The sequence below is a fragment of the Suricata suricatta genome, chromosome 11 (assembly GCF_006229205.1).
Source record: "Suricata suricatta isolate VVHF042 chromosome 11, meerkat_22Aug2017_6uvM2_HiC, whole genome shotgun sequence".
Lineage (NCBI taxonomy): Eukaryota > Metazoa > Chordata > Mammalia > Carnivora > Herpestidae > Suricata > Suricata suricatta.
Genome location: NC_043710.1, coordinates 44,062,732 through 44,088,830, shown reverse-complemented (window position 1 = coordinate 44,088,830; position 26,099 = coordinate 44,062,732). Strand labels below are relative to the sequence as shown.

Genomic DNA, 26,099 nt, shown 5'->3' with positions numbered 1-26,099 from the left:
AACTTTTCCTGTGATCTGAACGTAAATCATATTTGAGGTCTTGCTAATTTCATTTTTTAAAAAGTTTTCCATGAAACATACTCAAATGGAACATTTTCTCATACAGTTTTGAACCCCTTTAAAATATTTAATTGGTGGAGTGCCTGGGTGGCTCAGTCGGTTGAGCAAAGTCGGCTCAAGTCATGATTTCACGGTTCATGGGTTCAAGTGTCGCGTTGGGCTCTGTGCTAACATCTCGGAGCCTGGAGCCTGCTTTGGATTCTTGTCTCCCTCTCTCTCTCTCTGCCCATCCCACTCACACTCTGTCTCTCTGTCTCAGAAATAAACATTTTTTATAAATTATTAAAAAATAAAGTATTTACTTGGTGGCAAGGGGTTTTACTAGGAGAATATAGAACTGGTCTTACTCAAGCCTTTTCAGTTGGGACACCAAGCAGGTTCCTCTATTAAAGATATTCAGAGACACCATCGCTGAAATAGAAGGTGGAAGCTTCCATTTTTACCATTTCCTGAGGGAAAGGTTAAGGGGGGAACACGTGTAATCTTTTGAAGAGCAAGACCTGGCAGTACCACGTTCATTTATTCTGGGGGCCAGAACTTATTGTACAGGAACATGTAACTACAAAGGAGACTGAGGAACTTCCTCAGGTGGGAGGTCATGAGTCCAGCAAAAACTGTATCTAAGAGTGGAGAGGATATCGAGCATTAGGGGAGACTTGCCACATGTTGCATCGTGGTACCAATGGGAAGGATTAAATAGAGTGTGAAGCTGGTGCCAGGAGAGCTGGGAAGAGGCCTGAGTCCACAGTCAGAACCTAGGCAGACACACGGAAACTGGGGCACATACAGCCAGCCATCTGGAAGTGAGGGCAACTCATTGCTCAGAGACTTGCAGCCAGGTAGAACCAAGGTGCTGGAGGGATAGAATCGAGGTGCTGGAGGGAATACGAATAATCCAGCTTCAGTTGTCAGTTAGAGGAAATTCATCTGTGTAAGTGGTACAGTAGAAAGAGCACTGAGCTAGGAGTCAGAAGACTAGGTTTGAGTACAACCACTTCTGCTTCATAACCTGGGGCAAAAGACTTTGATGAACATTGGCTTTTTCATCTTCAATATGGGAATAATGGTGATGGCCTTTCCTGTCTCCCCGGCTTAGTGTGAGTAAAGGAAGGGGAAGTGCCCTGCAAACCTCAGCTTTGTGGGAACTGGTGTAGCATCTGTGTTATTCACTTGTGTGTCCCCAGCATCTCATGCCTCGCATAGACATACTTGATCAATGAAGTGTGAAATATGAGAAGTGGGGAAGAAATGCATTGTGTGGAGATCTTGGTCCTGGACAGCCTCATCTGCTGGGCAGAGGACAGCCTCATCTGCTGGCCAAGGTCTTCATTGACCAAGGTACAGTGACGTACCCTTCCAGGGTGTGGGCAGACCAGGACAGCTCCCAACCAGGTAGCATAGGACACATAATATGTCTTTGGCAAAGCCATTTGCTTACTCCACTGATGAGGTGACAGAATACAACAAAAGGGGAGCTAGGACTTCCATTTGGATGTCATCGTCCATGAATATGAATGGATCTTCTTTTTTTATGTCTTTATTTTATTTGGGGGGGTGCAGAGAGAGAGGGAGACACAGCATCCGAAGCAGGCTCCAGGCTCTGAGCTTTCAGCTGATGCCGGGCTCAAACCCACAGACTGTGAGATCATGACCTGAGTCAAAGTCAGACACTTAACTGGCTGAGCCACCCAGGCGCCCCAAACTGATCATTTTTAACTGGTCTGGTCTACCTGCAGATTGGAAGATGAAACATTCCCAAAACTGTCAGAACTTGACCTCTTGCTTCAAAATAGTAAGATGTAGTTATAAAATTCCTCTATTGATTTGGAAAAAAAAATATGTGGCTTGTTCAAAACAATAAATGTTTACTCAAAATATGATGTAGGTAAGATAATACAAAAATAAGCTTATGGTTTTTATCCTGTGGGCTGTTTCTATCCTGGCCAGAGTGATTTTTTTCTTTTGCTGGAGAAATGGGGACTCAGTGGATAATCAAAAAAAATTTTTTAACTTTGATTCATTTTGTTACTTAATTTGTTTATTCACTAAGGGTGACCTTCTTTCCTGGAATGCAGTGGAGTATTTTTAACTGGACTTTACTGAAAAAAAGCTGGAATTGAACTTATATTCATAGTATGCTCTTGACTCTGTTACAGGCTCATGCATAGGAGGGAAAACCACCAAAGTGTTAACAGTGGTTCTCATCTTGTAGAATTTGAGGTGATTTCTATTCTCATCTCCTTCTCTGTGGTTTTCTATTTTTCAGCAGCGAGTGTGTGTTACTCTTATAACCATAAACAACTAATTAAAAATGAGTCTCATAAATTAATATCCTCCAGCCAAATGAAGAATTTTGATTTTTTGGCAACCTGGCCTAGGCTACAAGCTTTCCTGTTAACTCAGGCCTGTCCAGGTTATTTTCTGACAAGGTAAGGAATTTGTTAGAAAGAGGACCTTTTCCTTGTGGAAATCAATGGAAAGCAGTTGTTCTGTGAAGTGTTGGGAAAGATGTCCTGGGGCACTCTGCTCCTGGAATTTGACCAGCTTGTTTTACAGTCACTTAGGGAAATGCATCTTGCAGTGACTGTTCTCCTCTGTCTTCTGCGCCTGTGTTCCTCGGGGACCCCCAGCTCCATCATCCTGGGATCAGGTGACCCTGCCCTTCATTCTCCAAGACTCTCTCATTCCCAGTGTCCTCTGTGCACCTTCCCCTCCCTTTGTTTGCGACTGTCGATTTGGTGGTGGCTTCTTCCCACCACCATGTTTACAGACTGAAGAGAACTAACTGTTGCTCTTTTCTGTCACAGCTGTCCCTTGCGCTTGTCATCTCCCAGGTCAATGGCCTGAGCTGTGCTCAGGGGACAGAATGAAGAGGAGGGGTCAGGACTGTAGGGAGAGGGTGGGGGTGCCGAGTTGGCTGCAGAACCTTGGGGCAGTCACTGGGCCATCCACCTAGCCCTTGGCCGGCACCCGGCACGATGCGCTCTGGCACAGCCCCTGCAGATGACTGCTTGGCATTTGAAGCCATGCCGGGATCTGTTGAATTCCTGCAATGTGACAGTCACTATTCCAGATGCTGTCAGGGGGCATAGTGATGAGCAAGGCAGACCTGCTGTCTGCTGTCATGGAGCTTTCATTCTCGTGGGAGAGAGAAACAGTTCATAGGGAAATAAATGAAGCTCATTACGGATTGTAAGAGCGGCCCCAGAGATAGTTACGTGCACCCTTTTGTAGTGGAGCAGAAGGGCCGGGGTTGGGATGATTCAAAGGCCTGGCTCCTTCTAGTCCACCCTCCGGGCTTTCAGGTGGGGAGGGGGGAGATGGGGGAGATCTCTCGGTGAAGCTGAGCTGCTTCTCCCATTTGGTCCACCTGGGCCAGGTCTGGGCCTGCAGGTGGAGAGATCAAAAGCATGAGGCATGATCTTGGGACTGGCTTTCTTGGTCATTGCACTTGCCCATCTCTGAGCTGCCCTGGGGCACGTCCTCCAGAAGTCCCAATCCGTGCATGCTGCAATTTTTTCCATGGCCGAGCATGTGTCTTCTCTCTTATTTGCATCTTGCAATGAGGCCTGGCCTCTCCGTGTCCTTCTAGCAGAATATTGAACTGATCCTTTCAGGGACAGGGTCTTCTGTTTTGTTGTTGCTCTTTTAGTTTTAGTAACCGCCTCCCTGGCACCCCGTTCTCCAGGTCTGGCCTTGCATGTATTCAAGGTAGTTTACTGTGTCACTGCCCTTCCTGAAACTCTTGATCACTGACACTTACAGGATCTTGGAGCACCACTGTCAGCTTGGATTTGGACTGCCCAGAAGAGCCTGATGTTGGGTAGATGTAAGCGATTTCCCTGAGCTTCCTTGTCGAGTCTTCTTTTCTATTACAGATCGAGAGCTCAGCCATTTGTCCTGTTCTTTGTGCCCCGTCTTTCTGAAAAACCAGGGCGGACAGGACCTTCCCTCCCATGGAGACTCAGCCTCTTCCTGTTGCAGCCCTTAGTGTCCCTCTCCTCCCGTCTTCCTGTTCAAGGAACAGGCCTTTGAAGCTCGCCTCACACTGACTCGATGCAGTTTGGGAAACCAAGCTGCCTGCCTCGTGAAGGGGTCTGGCCCTCACTGGGCTTCCCAGAGCCCCCTCACTTCTCTCCCACCCAGGGGATAAGTGATTCCCATGGTGATCATTGAACTTTCCTACAGGGCCTAGAGGAAGGCTCTTTGTTAGTTAATTTTTTGGGGGCAGGGGAGGGGGGGCTTGCTTGCTATTCTGATCCGTTTGGTGGTGTTACCAGTTCTTTAAAAATTTATCTGCATATATGCACGTATGTGTATCTGTTTCTACATAGAGCAAAGGGCTTTGGAATGAGTGTGGCCCTGAGAGGGCCCGGATTTACACCCCGGGAGTGGTAGTCATTCTTTGGGAAATCCATCCCTTGGTCCCAAATATCTACCAGCTGAAATTTGTCAAGTTTTATTTTAACCTTAGTCTCATAGTGTCCCCCCAGTTTCTGAGACAACTTTGGGGTTCCCTGTATTCAGGGAGGAATACAGTCACTGGGTCCACCCCTTAAATATACAGATTCGGTGAGGAAAGTCTTCCGTTGCTTGTCTCATGCCTGTGGCTCTGGGGCCACCGGCAGCTCCTATACACATCATCCTCCCTGAGAATGTCATGGGGAGCTTTGAGGCCTCAGGGCCACGGCTCCTGTGTGGAGTGTGCCTCTTACAGTCATCATGGCCCAGGCCGTGTGCAGGCCTACTTTACTTGACTGTAGCATGGTGGGGAGTGTCCAGTTTGCTTTGGAATAAACAGTTGTATTTAAAACAAGTTTGATCCAAAAGTTGCATCTTAGGTGTTCTGAATGGCTCCCCTCTCTCCTCATGGGTTTCAACTGGTTAATACGGTGGCCTGGCTTGATCCAGGCAGAAGTCCTTGGTCTTCTGGCTGACACCTCTGTACCCGTCAGCATGAGTTTGCCTCCCTCTGTTAAGAAGGGAAGAAAAAGTCATTCTTTCCCCTGGTTTGAAACAGGACAAGCCTGAGTGAGGCTGCAGGGATGAGGGAGTCATCTATTCATCCAGTGAGCAAAAGGGCACAGACACTCCTTCACTGGCTGCCCTTGTCATTTGCCCTCAGGCTCTAGATCCCCTGGACCACAAGCCTGCCCTTCTCTAAGTATGGCAGGCCCTGCCAACCTCCTGCTCCATGGCTGGTGCCATTCCCTCCACCTAGAATGTTCTCTTCCCTTGCTTCCCAATCCCAGTGGTTCTGCTCCTGCCTAACCCAGTGACCTTGGGCAAGTTACCAGATCTCTTCTGAGCCTCACCTGTGAAAGAGTGGTCATAGAACTACCTCATGGGATTGGGAGGGGAACGCTAAATGTACTTGAGTGTGATCGTGCAGAAGCCTCTGCAGTGGTCTCTTACTTCCAACCTTGCCCTGCTCTGTGTGTTCTCTGCCCAGTGATCCAGGGATCAGGGGGGTCCAATCAAATCATCCCTCTGGCTCAGAACCGTCTCGACAGTAGCTTCCTGTCTCAAAGGAAAAACCAAATCCTCAGCGTGGCACACAAGGCTGCCTGGCGCTTCTCTGAGGCCATCTCCCACCCCAGGGCCTCGTGGGTAACCAAGCAGGCTGGGTTGTGCATGCGAGTGGCCCCCCCCCTCAAGTTATGCGGTGCACAACTCATGTGGCAAATGCACTGATCCCACCTGCCCGCCTCTTGCTCCGCTTCAGCCACATCAGAGTCCTTGCTGTTCTGCAAACATGCCAGGCTGCCTTCAGGCTCAAGGCTCTTACCTCTGACTGCTCCCTCTGCCATGTCTTCCCCCAGATATTTGTATGGTGTGGTTATCTTCTGTTCTCACATGTCACCCTGTGTTTAGTCGTACCATTCAGCCCACTGCCCCCCATGTGTTTCCCTGTTTCCCTTTTGTTTTATTTTTCCTCTTAGCTCTTAACATCATCTAACATATTCTGCAGTTTACTTACTTATTTGGTTTATTGTCTCTTCTCAATAGAAGGTAAGCTGTGAGGGCAGGGACCAGTGTCCCCAGTGCCTGAAACAGTGCCTGGCAGATAGCAGGGGTTCACTAATAAAGGAGGAAACAAGTTTGCAATAAAGCAAGGGAAGTGTTCGTACAGTGCTTAGCATAAGGGAGTGCAGAGTAAGCACTGGCCACCGTCACCTTCCTCATTGGTACTGATTATCCTTCTGGGACCAGCTCCCGCGTGGCCTTCTCTGAGCTCTTCCCCAGCCCCTTCTCGGGTGGAAGTGCATTGTGAGCACCTCTGCTCCCTGCTGCCCTTCCCTCTGTGCCCTCTCTCTCCATGGCATTTATCACACTGCATTAGTGGAACATGTCTCACTCTTTGCTCTGTATGAGCCCAAAGTCACGTGGGGTGAAGACAGGCTTGTTCAGATTTGTACCCTAAGAACCCAGCGTCCGTGGGTAGCACATAGTCAGAGCTCAGGAAGCGTCCGCTGCTGGCAGCCATGACAGGTGGAAAGAGCTCTCCTTCCCTCACTAGTGGTCCTGGTTCCAGCATTGCTTCCTAATGTTTGCACCCCCACTCCTAAGGGGCATCAGGAGAGAGTTCGACAACACTGAAGTGACAAAAATCTCTAATAGTACATTTAGGACAAATTTGGGGGAGCAGAGTGCCTCCTGTGCATAGTCCTTTGAATGACGGTATCTGGGTGACTTGTTCATTCCACAAGTGAGAGTCTGGCCCTTTGGCTGTGCAGGACCCAAGAAGACAGTGTGATTCAACTTACACTCATTCACTGGAGACCATGTGAGTAACACCAGTGTGTTTGGAGGAGGCTGGGGAGAAGCAGAGAAAGCTTGAGCTGGCTCTTGGGGATTTAGGGTTGGCGGGGAGATTTTGGCTTCTAGGGATGGTATAAGGAACAGGAGAGCAGCCCCGGCCCCATCCAGGGAGTGGGGTGGGTATTTTGGGAGGCATGACTTAGAAGGTGGTTTGGGCCATATAAAGGGGGACCTTAAATGCCAAGGCAATGAGTTTGGCCCCTTGTATTTGGCAGGAAGGGTCAAGGTTAGGGATTCTGATGGATAGGTACAAGAATCAAGGGAGTCAGGAGAAGTAGGGAGGAGAGTCATTGTCACCTGTCTAGAGTAGATTGTCTTGTAAGACGTGCAGGTGGCATATCACTGCCAGAGGCTATGCTGTTAGGGACTGGCATTGGCACCTACAGGACAGCAGAGCTTCAGCTGAGGAGTTAGAAGTGGGGGCTTTGGGGCACCTGGGTGGCTCAGTTGTTTAAGTGTCCGACTTCAGCTTAGGTCATGATCTCATGGTTCGTTGAGTTTGAGTCCTGCGTCAGGCTCTGTGCTGACAGTTCAGAGCCTGAAGCCTGCTTCAGATTCTGTCTCCCTCTCTCTCTCTGTCCCTCCCCTGCTCATGCTCTGTCTCTCTCTGTCTCTCAAAAATAATAAATATTAAAAAAAAAAAAAGAAATGGAGAGGTTAGCATGGACTGGGTGTAGGACCAGGCTTTTTCTCCTTGAGGGGTACTTTTGGGTGATGGGGATCTTCCTGCCCTGCTCTGGTTGGGTCAACAATTCATAAGCCACTGTTTCTCTGGAGTGAGCTGGTTTTCTACTCGATGTGCTAGACCAGTCAGCCTGAATCATCAGTCAGTTTTGTACCAGGGTGATCTTCAGAAAAGCTTTAAACCCAGGGACTGGCAAACTCAGATTCAAGAGTTAGCATGGCCCGTAACTCCCTGTGGGGCCTTGGTCATGACACTCATTCTCTTGGGGGTCCACTTTCTTTATCTGCCAGGCTAGCAGAAAGCTAAATCCCTGGGTTCTAGGCAAGAGCCTCTTAAATCCCTCCCACCTTGGGTGAGGATTAGCACTCAAGGCTTGGGTGGGATGAACCTTCAGGTAGGACCCCTCATGGCCTACTGTAGAGAGGACTAAGCTTGACATTGAATGTCATTTGGAAATTGTTTGCTCACCCAGGGATTGATTTCATTCTGCAAAACTCCCAAAGAGTCTCTTCCCACCCCTCTGGCCTACTTTGGGACGGAATTCCTGAAATGACCTTCGCTTCGTGCAGCCTTTCCCATTTTCTATTCTGGTCTTGTAAACATGGCTCCTGCCCTATGCCCAGGGGCCTCGTTCTCATATAGCCACCACCATTCTCTTTGGCCTTGTTGCATGAGATTTCCTTTTCACTTTCTCCTACCTTCCTTTGCATCTGATTTCAAACACTGGGTCTGCTCTGCCTAGTCGGGGCAACCTTGAGGGTCCAACACATATGCTTGCCTATCTGCATTCCCTTTACTCCTGAAATTATATTCTCAGCCTAGTCCATGTGGCTCCCTAGTTTTTGTCATGCTCATTTAAGATGGCTGCACAATATGCTATCAAGGGAGTGCCTTCAATAAGCCATGAGTTTGTTATGGTGCATTTAGCTTGCTTTTAATTTTTGTTCTTTCAGCTAATGCTACATCAGCCATCTTTGTGTACTGCAGTATGATTTTATTACGTTGGCATTTATCTAGCTAATGGCAATGGCCCAAGATCACGTAGAGAATCAGAATTTCTTTTTTTGAGAAAAATGTCGTGAAGATCTATTTAAAATTTACTTTAAATGCTAGGAATGTTTTTGTTGTATTTTCCATGAACGAAGAAGCACGGTAACAGTACCGTAAAATGAGATACAAGCAAAAAGCTGTGTATTTACAAGTAATACATGACTTGTTGTTTGTTCCTAAGTATAGAGGGAAGCCAGTGCATTCTCTTAAGGATTAGTTTATCTGCTGAAATTGAGGAATTCTGTATCCCTATATTTTTAATGCTTTGATTAAAACAGTAAAATAAAATAAAGTGATCCCTTGTTCAGGATGTTTTTAAGAAATGCCCTACAGCAAGAAAAAGTAAATGGGATTTTTGAGGGGGGAACCTCCCCATGTTCCCTTAAACCAGAATGAGCCTGTCAGGACGGGCTCCTAGCAGTGGAAGCTAAGATTATCCAAGATCATCTTACTGTAGAGCCAAGTGCAAGCAGGTTGCAAACTTGCCAAAACGGTTTGGCTTTTTGTTGGTCATAAGGAAACACCCAGAAGGAAACCAACAAACCAGCATCACTGACTTGGTTCCCAAGGCTCTTTTTTTTTTTTTTTCCCAAGGCTCTTTTTAGCCTGGAACCCATGTGGCTTTGGGGTGACAGGGAAGGCTTCCTCTACCTCGCTGATCTGTGGTTGCTGATCAGATGGTTGATGATTACGTGGACCATTTCAACCAGCAAATGTCAGCTGAGTTGCTGGGAATACAAATCGGGGAAGAAGAAAACCCAGTGTACCCTTGTTTTTGAGGAACTCATGAACTGGGAGGGGGAAGGATAAAACAAGTCTAAAACTGATGATCCTTCAGGGGTAGCCAATTCCACCGTGTTAGAGAAGGGACGCTAGGGTGGGGATGAAGCAGGTCAAGAAAGGGGCAGCAGAGGAGTTGCTGTTGTCGGCACCAGAAAGATGGGGACAGGACCTTCCCAGCAAAGATAAAAGGCTGATAGAAATGGAGGTGGAAGGACATGGGGATATGTTTGGGGTTTGACTGAAGCAGTGTTGCTTGAGGGTATATACCATCAGATGCTGGGCTTGGTTCTAAGCACTTCCTGTATATTAACTCATCGAATCCCTACAGGGACCCCTCATTGCGGGGCACTATCTCATTGCCTCCATTTTACTGATGAAGAAATAGACATAAAGTAATTCATCAACTGCCCTAGATCGTCCTGCTGCAGAGCCCAGATCAGACCCAGTCGGTTTGGCTCCAGAATTTCTGCTTCTAACCACAAAGCTGCCCTGCCTCTGATATAGGGGAAGAGCAGACACTAGAACCAGAGGCTTGGAGTACCAGTGATGAGGGGTACCGAGGAGGAAAGGGGGTCAGAATGGAGATGAGAGGGGTTACAGGGGTGGAGCTGGGGGAGTTTGCTGAGAGCTGAGAGGGGCTGCAGGAAGAAAGAGCTTCATGAAGGGTGTGGGTGGTGGTTCAAGGCCCAGCACTGCAGAGTTTCACGAGGTGAGATCTAAGAGCAGGTCTGATCCAAAGTCTCCACAGGTGGGCCTCTGGAGACTGCGCCGTGCTGTTCATTTGGGAGGATTCTCTATTTTGAAAATGGTGAAGCAGGCACAGGCGTTCGGTTTCATTATCTGTGTCCTTGTGTCACTAGAAAGAGATGAGCATGACAGAGAGGGGCAGGTGAGAGCTGGCACTGCTAATTTGGCAAACCCGGTGGCTCTTCTGCAGCCTAATGATGTTTGAAAGCTGTTTTCTAATGGTGTGGCCCAAGTGTGACTCCCTCATCTGAATGCTGTAGCAATCGCTGTTTTTCCTGGAAAATTGGGCCCGTGTGGGCCCTGTGTGTGGTTTATATGAGTTCCATTTTTATAACCTTATTACCTCGTCCCCATGATGCAAGAGGCCTCTCTTTTCTCGAGCTTTGCTGTGAAAATTGTTTCTTAAAAGGTACAAAGTGATCTCTCATCATTTGGGCGGTGTGCTTTCCCTAGTAGCACTTTTCTGCAGACTTTTCATTACCCCTGACACCAGTTGTCATGTTTTTCTGATCGTTGGCAATTTACTGAGATCTTTTAGGCAGTTCTTAAATCTCACTACCTAGGTGTTTGTCATGATTTCTTCCAGAAGAGTTTGTGCATTTAAGTATCCATTCAGCTTCTGCTGTCAAATATTGCTCTCCCCATGACCTTGCTAGGGCCTGACACCGAGTCTTGTCCTCTGGCCTTGAGTTGATAACAATAGCAATTAGCATTTATGGAACCTGAGCTGTTAGTAGGCACTGTACTCAGGGATTTGTGTTCACAATCTTAATTATTCCCAGTCTTTATAAAGAAAGTGCTGTTATTTCCTCCATTTTACAGATGAAGAAAATGAGTGTTAAAGAGGTGGAGTATCTTGCTTCACTCGGGTCGCACAGCTAATAAACGGCAGAGCTGGGCCTCAACCCAGGCTCTTCTGACCTTGGAGCCCATGTACTTCATTCATTCATTCATTCATTCATTCATTCAACAATAAGTGATTGTCCATAACACGGCCAGCACTGTTCTAGACCCAGGGGACACGGCAAAGGAAAAAATAAAAAGGCAAAAATTTCTTGCCCTTAGTTCACATGCAAATTTGGGGAGATAGTGACCAAAATAATAAAATATACATTATCCAATAGGGTAATAAGATTCTGAAAAATAAAGCAAGGAGGTTGGTTGGCTAAGAAGCATTTGGAGAATTTTAGAGTAGTCAGAGAGGGTCTTGTTGAGAAGGAGACCAAACTGTTAGGTTAAGTAGAAAACAAACCCCCACATCTCAGTGTTACCAACCCAAGAAAACGTTATTTCTTGTACAGAAAAATTCCAGTTTGGCTGTTCCTCCTTTGTAGTTACTGAGGGACCCACATTCTTTATATCTTTTGGCTCTGCCTTCTTCAAGGCTCTCAGATTGTTTTCCATTTAGCTGGAGAATGAGTAAGAAGATAGTCTTCTGGGGAAGTTTTTAATATTTTTATTTAAAAATTTTTTTAACGTTTATTTATTTTGAGAGGGAGAGAGAGAATCCCAAACAGGCTCTGCACTATCAGTATAGAGCCCAGCATGGGGCTCAACGTCACGAACCGTAAGATCATGACCTGAACTAAAATCAAGAGTTGGATGCTTAATTGACTAAGCCACCCATGTGCCCCTTGTGGGGAACTTTTTATGGGCCAGTCTGGAAGAAGCACATGCCTCTCCCACCCATTGGTTAGAACTCAGTCACGTGTTTACTCCTAACTGCAAGAAAAGCTATTGGGAAATAGTCTAGCCATGTGCCCCCAAGACAAAAGAAATGGGTTTTTGTGAACTTGTACCATAGTATATGCTGTAGCAAATGAAGTGAAGAAGTGAGCTGTGTTTAACTGGGGAAAGAGCATTAGGGAATGCAAACAGCAGGGTAAAGGTGGCCAGGGTGGCTGGAGTGCAGTGAGAAAACAAGGAGGGGAGTGGTAGAACAGAAAGCAAGAAGTGGAAAGTCCACATGGCATCAAGGAAGTGTGAGGAGACTAGGGTGAGTATGAGGGTTCTAGCTTGGGTGACCAGCTAAGACTGGGAACGCCAGGAGGAGTCTGTGTGCAACAGAATGAGTACCTTTCAGGCATTGTAGAGCACCTCTGGAAGACTGGACTAACTGCCCTTCAGGGAAGCCTCCATAGAGCTAAAGGTCTGGCTGTTGTGTAAAAACCCAAGGAGCATGCATTCTGGGCAGAGGGAACAATGTAGAAAGACACAGATATGGGAAATGACATGGTGTGCCCGTTGGGACTCCTTCTAGTGGAGGTATAAGTGGGGAGTTACCGGTTCCATAGCTGGGCAGGATGCTACAGGAGTTCACAGAAGGAAGGGGTGCCAGAATGGGGATTGATGCTGCCAGTGGTCTGTCTGGTTCCCTGTCTTCTGTTCTTTGTATGTTGGCGTCAGTCTTTCCTACTGCAGATGGACCATGCTCCTCATGGGGGCACCGCTGCTGACAGTCCCAGTTTGGCAATTGCAGTGAAGGGACAACTCCTTTCTCTGCATCTGTATTATCAGTTCTAGAGAAAATCTCTGCCTGGCTTAGGTTGGATGATGTGCTTGTCTTTTGGGGCCAGTCATTGTTGCCAGGGAGTGGAGTAGTCTAATCAGGGCTGGATCGTTTGCCCATCCTTGGTGGGGCCTTCATGATCTTTTTTAAGAAGGTGGAAGAAAAGCATCTATGGAAGATAAGAAAGAATATTTAGCATGGTTTACTGTACTATGTTTTGAAGAATTTATAGTGTAATAAGATAGGAACTCTTTGGGGAATTTTAAGCAGAGGACTTGATCATATTCAGGTTTTATTAAAAGTTGTTACAGACACTGTGTCTGGGTTTGTGGTTGGAAATAAACAAGGGAGTAGAGGTGGGGATACTGGTTAGGAGGGTGCCACTATAGCTCCAAGGAGAGTCGAGGAGACCTGAGCTAATTAAAGCCCTTAGTTGTTTCATTTGGACTTCACCTCAGGCTGCCCCGCCAGTAAAGAGGAAGAGTGGGAGAAAGTCTAGAGACAATCAGGCAACCAGGCTTGGTGACCAGCTGGAGGGTGCAGGAAAAAGAGGGGCTTAAGGAGGATCCCCCACTACCACCACCAAGGGGGTAATAATTATTCTCCAGAAGGGCTAGATTTATCTTTGGAAACCAGTTATTAAGTGGTGGCAGACTTGACATATCTTATGTGTTTCTTGAGAAATGTGAGTGCTGTTGGTTTTTTGTGGTGCCTTAACTGGAAAAGGAAGCTGACTGATTGTACTGGTCTGCCTTTCTTTTTCTTTCTTTTTGCAACCAGATAATAGGAGCTATGGCCAGGACTGCCATTTGACAGATGGAGGGGAGCTGGACTCTGGCCTGAAGACCCTTCCTCCCCGCAAGCCTGCCCCTGGGCCTGCAGGGTCTACCCTTACAAACATTCATCCCTTTGGCATTGACCTTGCTAGGAAGGCTTTTCAGGATTTTAAGCAAAGAAATGACCTGATCTGACTTATGTTGTGAACAGTTCCCTCTTGCACTGGGAATAGACTGTGGACGGAGGGAGGAGTGTTACCAAGAGCCAAAGTGCACGGTGATGGGGGCAGGCAGGGGTGGGGAGGCACATTTGTGCGGAGGCTTTTGTAATCAGCTCTGTTGGTAATGGCGGAGGGAGTGAGAAATGGTCATGTTCTGAATATATTTTGAAGTACAAACCAGTTTGGGTGAGGATTGGATATGGAGTAAGAGAGAGGAGATCAGAATGACTCTAACTGTTTGGGCCTGGGCAACTTGAAGAGTGTTGTCTTAGAGTGATACAGGGAACACTTGGAGGAGCAGGTCTGGGGGCGGGCCAGGGGTCTGCACTGGACATGTTAAGTTTGGGACATTGAACATGACTTACACAGAGCTTCTGTCTATTTGACATCTGACTTGAAGCAGGCAGTTGGATATATCCTACTAGCCAGGAGTTGAGAGAGAGGTCCAGGCTTGGAAACAAATCTAGACATCCTCAGCATACAAATGATGTCTGAATCCCTGACTCTTGGTGAAATCACTGAGGGGTGACTGAAGGTATACGGAGAAGAAATGAGAATGAGGCCTGAGCCCTGGACACTCCGACATTAAGAGGCAGGGAGATAAAGAAAAACCAGCAAAAGGAAAGAACAGCCAGTGCAGTGGGCAGAAAACAAGAGTACTAGCCTAGAAGCCAAGTGAAAGGAACTGTCAGACAAGAGGGAACAGTTCACTGGTGCCCGAAGCTACAAGACAAGGACCCAGGCCTGCCCATTGGATCTAGCAACATGGAGGACAGGCCAAATGCATGCTTTTGGACCAGAGCTTAACCTCTCAAATAAGTCATGGTTTCCAAAACAGGATTGCTTTAGACTGATTGAAATAAATCCAAGAAAGATGAAGACCATGCCAGGGGAGTGTAGTAGAAAGGGATAGTCCTTCTGGCTTTTGTGAGGAGAGTTGAGGTCAGATTTATTCATGTCTTTATTCATCATTTCTTCATTCCACAAAAACGTACTGGGTTTCAGAGATGGGGGGGTGGGGTGGGGGGAAGGGAGAATGTGGAGTTATCGTTTTATGGATATGGTTTCAGTTTTGTGGAAAAGAGTTCTGGGGATGGATGGTGGTAATGGGTACACAGTAACACAACATATTAATACCACTGAGCTGTGTACCTGAAAATGATTAAGATTATAAATTTTCTGTTATGTATATTTTAACACACACACACACACACACACACACACACACACATACATGAGAGAGAGGAAAAAAAAAACATTGGTTCCATCATGAACTTGGCCTGGGATATAATATTTGAAATGGATGGCATTTCAGTAGGAGATAATACGGAGGGGAAAGGAAGACATCCAAAGGAAGGGAATACAGAGAAGGAAGGGGCTGCTTTAGGCCTGTTGGCCTGGATGGGGGGGTCCCTGGGGGAGGCCACGTGAGCCTGTGGACTCAGGCTGGGCCAGTTGGTGCAGGCCTGGCAGCCTGTTTACAGACTTGGGCTTGCCTTCTTAGATTCTGGAAGCCTCTGAAGGCTCTCTGCCCAGGGGAGTGTCATTCCAAAGGTGTGCATTTAGAACATTAATCTCCTTAATCCTTCCTGTTAAACCATTGCTTATTAAAAACAATGGGACTGGGGCATGCCTTTCCATAGGGAAAATTGTGATCTAGCAAAAATTTTCAATACCTACGTATGTATTAATGAATTAAGTGGGTTATTTGTCCACGCATTTTTACAAATATTTATTGAAGACTACCTGAATGCCCCCAGTGTTCTAGGCAGTGGGGTTAGAGAAGGGGTAAATTTAACAGGTCTTTTCTCTTGAAAAGCCTAGACTCGGGATGCCTGGGTGGCTCAGTCAGTTAAGCCTTCAACTTTGGCTCAGGTCATGATCTCACGTTTGTGGGTTTGAGCCCTGCATTGGGCTCTGTGCTGACAGCTCAGAGCCTGGAGCCTGCTTCGGATTCTGTGTCTCCCTCTCTCTCTGCCCCTCCCCCTCTCATGCTCTGTCTCTCCCTGTATCAAAAATAAAACATTTTCATAATATTTTTAAAAAGCCTAGACTCTAAAGACCCCCATTCCTAAAGAAGAAATTATGCTCCCATGTGTCACATGTTACCATAAATGTCTCTCCATGGGACAGTTCCATGGGAACTGAGAGGGGGCAGTGCCTGGCTTGCTGGGGACACTGGGGAGGCTTCTAGGGAGAGACTGTCCAGTGGATTTGATAGATGAGCAGAATTTTCTAGGCAACGTAACAGAAATGGGCATTCTGAGAGGACGGTAAATTAAAACTTTTGGGGAGCTATAAATTCAAAGACAATGTATAAACAGCCTCTCTTAAGCTGAACTCTTGTTTTGTTGGCTGTAGGTGGTGCTGGCCAGAGTGCACGCATCTGGACCCAACTTAATTTTCAAATGTGGACTCCTAGGCTTTCACTGGTAAGTTTGTTTGATGCCTTCTTACCAAATTATGCTGTTGAGGATTGCTATTTGGAATAAAGGGCAAGAAAGTTATCATTGGCACAGCTCTGTGGAGATTACCAAGTCTAGACTCTAGAGAAGCCTGTAGTATAGGCAGAAGGGAGCCACAAGAGAAGTGAAATTTCACTGTAGGTTTATGAAGTAGATGCCAAGAGGAGGAGGTCAGAGGAGGGGCATCCAGAGAGTTTAGGGGTAGACACACCCAGGCTCATGGCAGGGCAAGCTGTGGCTGTGTTTTGAAGGAAAAATCCAGAGAAGAGTGAAATAAGATTTTTGGGTTTGAGAAAGCAAGTATTTAAAGATATAGAGAGGGGCACCTGGGTGACTCATTCGGTTAAACATCCGACTTCAGCTCAGGTCATGATCTCACGGTTTGTGGGTTTGAGCCCCGCATCGGGCTCTGTGCTGACAGCTCAGAGCCTGGAGCCTGCTTCAGATTCTGTGTCTCCCTCTCTCTCTGACCCTCCCCCACTCATGCTCTCTCTGTGTCTCAAAGATAAATAAACTATATAAAAAAAATTGTTTTAATCTCTTATTAAAAAAAGATACAGAGAAAGTGGGCTCATCAACAGACCCACAGGAGCAAGAGCTCAAAGGAATCATGGTCAAGACCTTTGGCAGGGGAATGATTATTCTCCACCAGGGTCAGCAAACTTCTTCTGTAAAAGGTCAGATGGCAAATACTTCTGACTTCATAGGCCATGCGGTCTCCATCCCAGCTACTCAGCTCTGCGGTTCTGGCCTGAAAACAGCTAAGAATGAATGGGTACCGCTGGGTCCTGGCAAAGCTTTATTTACAAAAACAGGTGGTAGGTAGGATTTGGCCTGTGGGCTCTGGTTTGCAGACTCCTTCTCTAGACCCTGAATGTCAGTCTTAAGGCACTTGGACTTTGTCCTGGAGGCAGTGGGAAGACATTAAGGCTATTTTGGGGAAAGAAGTGAAATGGCAGAAGTGACATGCTAGGACCGTTCTTCTGAGAGCTGGACAGGAGGCCCGGGGCTTGTTCAGCAGAACAGCAGCTATCTGCGCGTGGCAGCATGTGCTTAACAGTGGTTCCAACAGGAGCGAAGGACCAATAGAAGAGCTCTTGCAATGGGAGAACCATAGGATTTATAGTCTCCTTAGACTCTAAAGACAGGAACTAAAGAAAATGAAAGTTTAAACTTGGCGGTTCACTACGGTACCGTTGACAAATGCGGAGACTGGAGACTGAGAGGGCTGGTTGGTACATCTGGTTTTAAATACACTGAATTCGGGATGACAGTGCTTCATCCACGGAAAATGTCCAGTAGACAGTTGGAAATGCAGGGCTGAAGCCGGCGTTGTGAGGGCTTGGTCTGGAGATGTGAAAGAGAAGCCACAGGATTAAATAAGTTCTCCCCATGATGAGCAGAGAGCTGAGCCTTGAGGAATGTGCATAATTCTGGATGGAAGAAGAAGGTGGAAGAGAACCAGAGGCCAAGGAGGAGAGAGTCCCAGAAAAGGAAGAGAAAGGCGTGGCAGAACTATGGAGAAGGAAGTTGAAAGAAGGCTGCTGCTTTGGTGGCAAGCTGGTTACAGGTGGCCTCAAAGACCGTGATGCACAAGAGGAGAACGGGGCAGGGGGTCGGGGAGAGGGAAGGCTCCGGGCTTCACAGGGTTGGACGCAAATGAGGGATAAAGAATCGGAGACATTAGGAAATCAGGCCACTCATAGAGAGTCTGGGCCACAAGAGAAGGGAGATGCACATAACATTTGAACATTTGCAAGTCGCAGCTACCTTTTCTTTAGCTCTGAGGCAGGCCCGGCATGCTGTGACCGGTGCTCACTTCCTTCTCTGGAGCCAAGTGGTGCTTGAATGCACATCGGGCTGGCAACTGTGTTCTTCTCCGCCCTTGGAGGCGTGGTGCTCGTGGCCCTGCTGCAGCTTGCACACAGAACCCAGCCCATCTGGACTCCTGCCAGAAGACAAGATGTGATCTGTTGGGGAAAGGGTTGCAATTGCCACCATGGGTGGTCAGAAGAGAGGGTAGACCAAGAGACTGAAATGAGACTTCTTACTGCGGGGTCAGCCCACATACGGGAGTCGGAGATAATTCCTTTAGTCATCTGGCCAGGTATCAATTTGTGCTCTGAGCATTTCGAGTGCACGTTCTTTGGTATGAAGCCTAAGTCATATTTGGCTTCATTTGTGTGAATGTAGAGGTTTGAGATCTGGGAACAAAGGCAACAGGTGTAACTGGTTTAGAGCCACCATTTTTGGAGCCCTCACTAGGTACCAGGCATGGTGCTGGGGGTTCCACAAGTGTCATTTTAGGTCCTCTCTGCAGCAGCCTCCAGCACGGGGAGTTAGCTTTTCCACATCAGTAGTGAGGAAATCAAACCATAAAGAGGCTCAGTAACCTGCCCAAGGTTACAAGACATTTGAACCCAGATCTGACCCCTGGTTTACACTGCTTCCTGTATTCTCTCCCCTCAGTCTGGCATTACTTCTCCTACTTACATAGATGGACTAGGGACATACTGTGCCGTACGGGTTAAATATTTAGAGCCTATTGTGGGTGTATCCACTTCTTAGGAGTCTGGTGACAGGGTGGAGGAAGTGTGGGATCTCTGCAAGAAGCTAAGACCAAACCTTATTCACTTTACCTGTTTCCCCAGGTAAGATGTTCTTTGGTTGGAGAAGGTTAACCCTCGTGGGCTTAGAAGGGAAATATCACTGGAAGGCATGATAGTCAGATTCCAGTCCTAGCTCTGTGGCAATTATAATCTACTTTTTGTTTGAATATTTGGTATTTCTCTCTGCTAACCTTCAACTTTAAGCTTTGAGGGCTGGGTGTTTGCCCCCCCCTCCCCCATTGTTCTTGCATCTAGCCTGGCGTGGGCATGTCATGTGTGCTCCGTGAATATTTATTGTTTCTAATGAGCCAAGAGGCTTGGGACAAAGTGCTTAACCTCTGTGTGCCAGGTACTGACTCTTGGCACTGTGGCTATAGAGGTGACATGGCACACATTCTCTGTCCTCGTGAGGTTACTCCTGAGAATGTGTTTCTAGTAGGGAAGACAGAATAAATGTATGAGATGTGGAGCTAAGGTCAGGCAGGCACAGTAATGCTCTGAAGTAAAATAAAGGGAGACGGCAGGTGAGGTGGCCAGCAGTTTAGTTAGGATCATCGAGAAGGCCCTGCAAAGAAATGAAGCAAGACAGTGAGGCTGTTGGAGGAAAAGTCATAATTCTTTTTGAGACTTCTGCAGACGTCGGCTGAACTGTCAACACTTAATTCTTTTGCTGGGCTGTGGCTGCTAACACCTAACTGCTTCCCGCAGTGGGGACTCCCTCTTCGGGCCCCTCATCTGCTGCCTCTGAATTGTTCCTTCCTTTCCTTGGTAGGTGCTCCCTCGCCTCGCTCCTCCTGGCCGGTCTCTCCGGGTTCTCCAGCCCCAAAGGCCTCGCCTCCACAGCCTGCGCTTGGCCAGTGCTCTTTCTTTAGTCTTTAGCTTGGTAGCCTTCTGCTTGGTCCCTTTCTCTCACCACAAGGATTCTTCCCAGCGGAGCCCGGGCACTGCTCCCCTCCATCCTGAAGTCACTCAGAACTATATATCCAGCTCAGAACCTCCCCTAGGCTGCGCTGCTGGCCGCTGCCTGTGGGCATCTCAGCCCGTGCCCGCCCCGCAGCTGGTGCGTCTGTCTCCCTGTGTCCCTTACCTTGCCTGGGACTGCAGCCCTGCACGAGTCGTCCCTGGCTTTGTCCTTTCCCTCAGCTGTCACGTTCTGTGGGTGACCGTCCTAGCAAAGAGGGCACTTTCTCATTTGTCCACTCCCTTCTCCTCCCTCCCTGCTCTGTCCCTTAGGACTCATCATTTGGATTTCTTTCAACGGCCTCTTAATTGGTCGTCCTGTGTCCATTTTTGTCCTCCTGCATTCCACCCCCACACTCCTTATCAGCATGATGTTTATAACTCACACATCTGATCATGGCTTTCTTCTGCTTGAATCTCTCCCAGGGCTCCTCATTGCTTGTAGGATAAAGCCTCAGGCCCTTTGTGGGCCTGCAGGCTTTCATGATCTGGCCTGTGGGCACATTCCTCATTTCACTTCTTCCCTAGCTGGGATTTCTAACCTGGGCCCAGCCTCCCACCAGCCATCGCCTCTGGGCCCTCCTGGAAATGACCTGCCCGCTGCTCCCCATTTCAGCAGCTCAGCCCAGGTTTCCACTCTTCTGGACACCTTCCTTCCCACCCTGCTCCTCGCTGTGACCTGGGGATGACCTTCCTCTTGGCTCCCACAACACCCTGCATTTCTCTCTTCCAAAGAACTTATCAGCATACTGTTGATTTACTACTTGTTATGCTCAGCAAACCAAGCTCCTTAAGGGTGGGGACCACACATGCATGCGCATGCGCGCACACACACGCACACACCATCTCTCGGTTGTCGGTACCAGCAGAGCACAGCTAGCTCAGGAAGTGTTTGTTGAAGTCAGGATAACAAAGTCTGGTTGTGCCGCCAAACGATGGATTTATCACGTGCTCAAACGTACTTGAAATTGGAAGTTCATTGGCCCCTGCGTGTGGCAGAACCACCCACCCGTCCCCTTAGCTTTGAGTGCAGGATGCATTTTCCTTTTGGTTTATGTAGTCCACGCCCACTCTCCCTTCACACCCCCGCTGATTCGCCCCCTCCTAGGAAGCGGCCCCTGACCTCCCTGGGAAGAAACCTGGGTGCAATCGTCACCATCACCATTCTGGTTACCTACCGCTCATTGACTGCTGGCTGTGTGGCAAGCGCAGGCAAAGGGCTTGGCGGGCAGGCACGTGGCATCAGGGCTTCGGCAGGTGTTGGCTGCCCCACTTGCCCCACAGCCTGCCTGACCGCCTGCTCTTTCTCCCTGCCCCCTGCACCACGGGCATCTGGCGAAATGGGCCCCAGAGGCCCCACGTTCTAGCCTGTACCCTCACTGTTCCCATGTCAGAGCCGCTGTGCTGAGGAAGGGTCTGTGCCTCACCAAGGTGCCTTTGTCTCCCACCCTCAGGAGCACTCCCTTTGTCTTTTTCTCCACCTCCTCCTCCTTCTGTAAGGAAGCAGACCCCATGTTCCCCCTAGGATGGAGCCAGCAGCTTCTTGTGGCCCTGTACCCAGCCTGGGGATGGCTCTCACCCCCGAGTGCCATTGTGACCTGTGCACCTGCCCTCCTTGTCCTTCTGGGGTCCCTGAGGGCCAGCCGTGGCATGGTGTCTGTGACAGGGCAGTATCTTTCGTAGTCAGGGCTGAGGGGTCTATGGAATTGGGGAAGGGAGGGCCGAAGTTACCGCCTTAAGAGCTGCTGCCCCACGATGCAGTTTGTGTGTGTGTGTGCATGTGTTGGTGTGTATATGTGTATGAGGGGGTGTGTGTGTGTGTGTGTGTTACTTGCTCCAGGTTTTTATTTGCATAGTGTATCCCTGTGCACGTTAGAGACTGTGCCTCCCTCTCTCATGGGTCTGGTGCGAGGCTTCAAATAATAGATATTTCATAGCCGTTGGCTAAATAAATATTTTCTCTTTTCCCAAGCTGCAGGCACCTCCCCTTTCCTCCACCCACCTCTTTGATACCTCAGTGACCATTTCACAGGGTTGTTGTGACTGTCAGCACCCGCTTCCCAGACCCCATTCAGACAGCAGTGATGTGAACACCCCATCTGGACCCCAACAGGCTGGGCTTGTCTCCTTAGGCTGGTGGCAAAGAAGCACGTGCCCCAGGGGCACCTCACTGGGCCTCCGGGGCCCTGTGGGACGAGGCTGACTGTGCCCCGAGTGATTCATACAGGTTTTAAATGGGAAAAATAAAAATTTAAAAACAAAATGGCTTCTGACCAAGTGGGGAAACTGGGCGTGGGGAGGAGCAGCGGGAGGACGTTTGCCACGCCTTGGGTACATGTGCCAGCAGCAAACTGAGATTGGCTTAGAGCACGGACGCCAGCAGACCTGCCTCAGTATGTCAGCTCTGTGGCTGCTAATGTTGTGACTCGGACTGCCCACCCGAGGTCTGTAAGCCTCGGTTTCCTCCCCTCCAAAACGGATGGTGATAACAGTAATCACCTCTTGAGGTTTGTATGACGGTAATATGAAAATGTGCTCTGCCCTGGTGTGGAGCAACTGCTGAGTATCTGTTAACTTTGTTGCTTTTTTAAAGTGTCATTACCAATAACTGTAAGACAACTTTGGACAAGATACAAAGTCTACAATGCAGTTAAAGGCTCTGAGGAGTGAGATCCTGCTTAAGAAACGCACTTTGTGAGTTGAGGTTCATGTGCAGATATTGTTATTAGCACAAATATATCTGTTACTTTTTTTGGCTTTGGAAAAAAGGAGCACACTTTTATGATGTTGAGTCTAAATCCTTGGTTGGTTTTGGTTTTGGTTCTGGAGGGAGATGTGTTCGGCCTCTGTTGGAATCTTGCCCGGAGGCTGTGTGACCCACGCTGGTGCTCCTGATGCCACATGCCTGAGCAGCACCCGGCGCCCGGGGGCATGTCTGTGCTTACTGTTGTTATCTTACATGTCCTTTGTTTTTGTTTGTTTGTTTAATTTTTTTTTAACTTTTATTTATTCTTGAGAGACAGAGCATGAATGGGGGAGGAGCAGAGAGAGAGGGAGACACAGAATCTGAAGCAGGTTCCAGGCTCTGAGCTGTCAGCACAGAGCCTGATGCAGAGCTTGAACCTAACGAACCATGAGATCGAGACCTGAGCCGAAGTTGGACATTTAAACGACTGAGCCACCAAGGCACCCCACATGTCCTTTGATAAACATGTAATACATGGTAGTAGAGTAAGTTCTTGTAGATTGATAGTAAACTGGGGAAATTTGCACCTGGGAAGTGCTCCCTCTCAAGTGTTTAATGCCTACTATAGCCAAACAAATTTAAACAATTTCTTCAACATTCGACGTGGACAACTACCATTGTTTTCTCAAGTATGTTAGAAATATTTTCTTACTTATCAACTGCTTGACTCTCATTCCATATTATTTCCCTGCCTCCTCTCATCCTTCTAAAAACAAAATTGCACAGGGGCGCCTGGGTGGCTCAATTGCTTGGGTATCAGGTCATGATTTCACAGTTTGGGAGTTCAAGCCCTGCATTGAACTCTGTGCTGACAGCTCAGAGCCTGGAGCCATTTACGGATTCTGTGTCTCTCTCTCTTTCTCTCTCTCTCCCCGCTCTTCCTCTGCTCACACTTTATCTCTATTTCCTTCAAAAATAAACATTAAAAAAAATTAAAAATAAAGAAATAAAATAAAATTGCACAAAAATCACCCATTAATGGGGCGCCTGGGTCGCTCAGTTGGTTAAGCATCCGGCTTCGGCTCAGGTCATGATCTCACAGTTCATGGATTCGAGCCCCACGTCGGGTTCTGTGCTGACAGCTAGCTCAGAGCCTGGATCCTGCTTCGGATTCTGTGTCTCCCTCTCTCTCTGACCCTCCCTGGCTCGCACTGTCTCTCTCTGTCTTCTCAAAAAAAAAAAATCACCCATTAAGAAAATGTAGACTTTCCGGCAGAGGTTGAAAACTCAATTCATGGGCTGCGTCTGGCCGGCAGATGTATTTTGTTCAGTGCTCACGGCATCTTAAAACTTTGGAGTCAGTGGGCCAACACTTGATACTCGGTAGATATTGTCTAGAAATCTGGATTTTAGCTCGTCATGAAAAATGGAAGGTAACGGACTGAGCAGTCTCTCCTATCTAACACCTTTTAGACACCGAATCATTTGAGGATTATTTTTTTTTCATCAGCCACTTTTACCATAATAGAAAGGTTACTTCACCCCATAAGCTGGGATTTTATGAGAACCCAAGTGGCTATGGTGTTCTGCTTAGGCCCTTTTAGATTCAGGGGAGTCACCATCTCTCCTCCCCATGAGATTTCCTCATTAGCAGTTTTTAAGAACTCTTCAGCAGACACTTAATCAGTCAACATACAATGTTGGATCATGCAGGATATCAATGTTGATGGTCCCTATTTAAGAGAGGCTGGCAACAAGTGAACTTGAATTCAGTAATTTATGACGTTGTAAAATTTGAATAAGGCACTTAGTCCTTTTTATTAGCCAGCTTGTTGAAATAGTTGTAACTTGGTTGAATTCTTACTGAAATAGGTGAGGAGTCTGAGAGTCTCAATCCTGGAGACCATGCCCATCTGTAGTCTTGTTCTGGGCAAGCCCAGGAGGAGGCACAGGGCCGGTGGCCACAGGCAGAGATGGAGAGGTGGTGCTACATCCCATGGGGGCGTCCTTGCAAACACTGGAATTTTAAAAATTATCATTATTCTATGACCTTTCAGGTCTATTTTTGTTTGTTTTTGTCACCACAAAAGAGCCCACACTTGTGGCAAATTCAGACAACACTGAAGTGCATTCATGTAAGCAAAGAAAGTCTTTGCGACCTGTCCACCTCCAGCTTTCTGCACAGACGGGCAGTGCTGAGACTTTGTTGGGTGTGGTCCTGGCCTTTTTTATTCGCTTGTGTTCCCTCCCTTATCCCCAGTATACACACTTTCACTTTTGTTTTGTGAAAATGGAACTTCTCGATTTGTAGCATTCTGTAGCTCTCAATGGCCAACTGTCAATTCTTATGGTCATCTTTTCAAGTCGATAAGGTAGATGTACCTTATTTTTGACTGCTGCACTCCCTGGTATGGATACATTTCAAGTTCATTTCATTACTCCTGTGCTGGTGGACCCCCAGGTTCCCGTCTTTTGCCATCAACATGGCTGGGGCTGTAGCAATTGTTGTACGCGGTTATGAACTTTTGCATGAGACTTTCTGTGGCATAGATACCAAGGAGTGGGACTTCTGACATAAATAGTTTGCATTTAAAATTTGAAACAATACACAGGTGCCTGGGTAGCTCAGTCAGTTAAGTGTCCGGCTTCAGCTCAGGTCATGATCTTGCAGTTGCTGAGTTTGAGCCCCGCATCGGACTCTGTGCTGACAGCTCAGAGCCTGGAGCCTGCTTTGGATTCTGTGTCTCCCTCTCTCTCTCTCTCTGCCCCTCCCCTGCTCGTGCTTTGTCTCTATCTCAAAAATAAACATTAAAAAAATTTTTTAATAAAATTTGAATCCATATTGCTTAGTTGCCTTCCCAAAAGGCTATACCAATTCATGCTCATCCCAACAGTATCTAATTATAACTTTTATAATTAGCTTATTTTAATTAAACGCCAAAAGAAAACTTTAAAAACTCACAAATATCCATCAAAATGATACATTTGTCCTAGTCTATAGGTTTAATGAATTGAGTTTCGTATTTTGATTTTGATGATGGTTATAATCCTGCATGATGACAAAAATGTTCCCCAACTCTTGTAGCCAGTGATTTCTATTTAAGGGCCGTCGGTGTGCCTGGTAGCCTTTGGAAGAGGCCAGCCAATCACACCCTCCTGTTCCACGGCTCCACCAGGGCATGCTCTCCTATGAGCCTTCAGTACGGAGGCCAGCTCAGCACTGCAGTGGCTGCGCCAGGGGGTGCCAGGCCTTAAGCCCAGGGGACATGGGGAGAGGAGGCAGCAGTTGATGTGGTGAGGTGCCCAGGGATTCCCTGCAACCCTTCTCTGTTTTTTCTAATTTTTTAAAAATGTTTTTATTTATTTTAGAGAGAGAGAGAGAGACAGCATGAGCAGGGGAGGGTCAGAGAGAGAGGGAGACACAATCTGAAACAGGCTCCAGGCTCTGAGCTAGCTGTCAGCACAGAGCCCGATGCGGGGCTCGAACCCACAAACCGTGAGATCATGACCTGAACTGAAGTTGGACACTTATCCAACTGAGCCACCCAGGCCCCTCCTCCACCCCGCAACCCTTCTTTACACATGATCGTCATCTTATATGAACGGATTCTTCCCATGTGTGTTTTCTCATAGCGTCCCTAAGACCTGCCTGTGAAGCAGGCATTCTCCTCCTCCCCCTGTTTATATCCGGGGACACTTAGGCCCAAAGAAGATCTGACTTACTGA

The 26,099-nt window shown here is 47.6% G+C and overlaps 1 protein-coding gene and 1 long non-coding RNA gene across 6 annotated transcripts in view; one reads left to right on the top strand and one right to left on the bottom strand.

The window, feature by feature from the left end:
- Positions 1-26,099, top strand: part of ARNTL (aryl hydrocarbon receptor nuclear translocator like) — a 158,372-nt gene that overhangs the window by 75,176 nt on the left and 57,097 nt on the right. For 4 of the 5 annotated variants that reach the window (XM_029956179.1, XM_029956183.1, XM_029956184.1 and 1 more), the window contains one exon: positions 16,015-16,085. The exons of the other annotated variant lie outside the window; for it this stretch is intronic. The gene's annotated coding sequence lies outside the window, so the exon portion shown is untranslated. The remainder of the gene's footprint in view (positions 1-16,014; positions 16,086-26,099) is intronic. 5 annotated transcript variants of the gene reach the window in all.
- Positions 17,975-26,099, bottom strand: part of LOC115306023 — a 17,211-nt gene continuing 9,086 nt past the window's right edge. Inside the window, exon 3 of the long non-coding RNA XR_003915138.1 lies at positions 17,975-18,066. This is a non-coding gene — a long non-coding RNA (uncharacterized LOC115306023). The remainder of the gene's footprint in view (positions 18,067-26,099) is intronic.